A 1,874-nucleotide genomic window follows, 5' to 3' on the forward strand; every position below is an offset into this window, starting at 1 on the left:
ATGTTCAACCTGCGCTTTACGTCGGATGAGATAATTATTATTCTTAACCACCCTTGTCAATCCTAAGGAGAACCTCAACATCTTCAGCTCTGACACTTCCAGTTCTGTCTCCTGTCTTTTTGTCCTTGTCTCTGTCTCCTGTCTGTTTGTCCTTGTCTCTGTCTCCTGTCTGTTTGTCCATGTCTCTGTCTCCAACCTGTCCCACACAGCAGGTCTCACTTGTCTCCTTGCTGTCACCTCTGTCTCCATCCTGCTTGGAGTCTTCTGGTCCTTGTTCTCCTGGACCGTGGACCCTGAGARCCTTCAGTCCTGGACCTTTCTGAGCTCAGACCTGTCAGTTGGAGCTGTGTTTGCTGTAATAAACTGAAACAAAGCTTTGTGGACAGGTGAGGACTGGACTCAGGTGTTAAAGACAGGAGCTGGTTTGGTTCTGTTACTCTGAAACCTGTCAGATCAGATTTATAATTTACTAACTGAGCACACCTGTACCTTCAGAGCCCTGCTCTCAGTCAACACAGGTGTTTAACAGTTTGTCCACAGGTAAACATCCAGTTCTCACTGCTGCTTCCAGCAAATACACCCCGCCCAGCAGAGTGAAGCACCAGACTACTTTCTGGAGAGGAGACAAGCAGCTGGTTTCAGCTGTTAATAAACTCAACATAAGAAGARGTTTTAAACACGGAACCGACCAGAAACCAGGAGCAGAAAACACCGAACAGCCCAACTATTAGTCCGCACCGAACAATAACAACGTTAGCATTTTAAGCTAGCAGTCAGAAACTAACGTTTTTATTTAATAAACTTCAACCTTTTAACAAATTATCCAGTTGTTCTGTTAGTTTAGGAGATTAGCAGTGATTTTAACTCATTTTATATCTGCACTCGTTTGGCCGGACTGTGAAAGTTTCCCGCTCCAGAGATTAGTCGGTACCAGCAGCCATAGAAGGGAGCATCTCGGTCCCGGAGGAGGCCGACATGGACCCGGGTCAGAGAGCGAAGCCACCCGGTAGCACCGGAGCGAGCGGCCCGGTCTTACCATTGAAGGAGGGGGGCCAGCAGCGCCGTTTTTCAGCCTCTTCACCGGAGTCCTCACTAACAAGCTTTGTCTGTCGTCAGGGAGCACTATCTGGCAGGAAGTGGGCCGAGCGGAGGCTACTGCGCATGCGCAAAGGTCTGGGTTCTGCAGTGAGAGTGAAGACAGGTGATGGACAATCATTTCTGTCTCTAAGAAGAAAACAAACAAATATTATTAATTATTAATAATCCTAATTATCTGTCATAAAGTCATAACAATAAATGAGTTAAATCATAATGTTATAAAGTCATATTTATGTGTTTTAATAAGGAATAGACGTGTAAAATTCATTTTGTATAAAGTTTTTCAGTGCTATAATTCATATAATAAAGCCTTTAGAAGTCATAGTTGTGACGTCATCATGTGGCAGAATGCTGTCAGTGTGTTTTAATAAACTGAAAGTTGCATCAATAAAACAAAGACAAGAGCTGGATTCAGAGGTTTTATTTGTCATTTCTGACACAGGTTGATCATGTAAATTATTTAGTTTACTCAGAGGAATGAGAATAAATACTCTTTAAAAAACAAATCTAAAACTTCCAGATGTGGAAGAACATGATTGTGTGTGTGCAAAGTCATGATGATGTTTGATAAATATCTTCATCTCTGAGCAGAAATGATGGTTTACACTGGTGACAAAACCAGTTTGTCTTATTGCACTTTTTACTCTAACATCACAAAGCACTTCTTCTTCTTCTTCTTCTTCTTCTTCTTCTTCTTCTTCTTCTTCTTCTTCTTCTTAAAGACTAAAAAGGAAAGATGATATGTTTTCCACACTGATCAGGCACAAACATTCAGT

At 42.0% G+C, this 1,874-nt stretch overlaps 1 protein-coding gene across 1 annotated transcript in view; it reads right to left on the reverse strand.

The window, feature by feature from the left end:
* eya3 (EYA transcriptional coactivator and phosphatase 3) overlaps positions 1-1,161 on the reverse strand; it is a gene marked incomplete in the record, with an annotated part of 18,371 nt that extends 17,210 nt beyond the window's left edge. Inside the window, 1 exon segment of the mRNA XM_014024814.1 lies at positions 1,037-1,161.
* Positions 1,162-1,874: the final 713 nt, after the last annotated feature.

Source organism: Austrofundulus limnaeus, unplaced genomic scaffold (genome assembly GCF_001266775.1).
Source record: "Austrofundulus limnaeus strain Quisiro unplaced genomic scaffold, Austrofundulus_limnaeus-1.0 Scaffold440, whole genome shotgun sequence".
NCBI classification, from domain to species: Eukaryota; Metazoa; Chordata; class Actinopteri; order Cyprinodontiformes; family Rivulidae; genus Austrofundulus; species Austrofundulus limnaeus.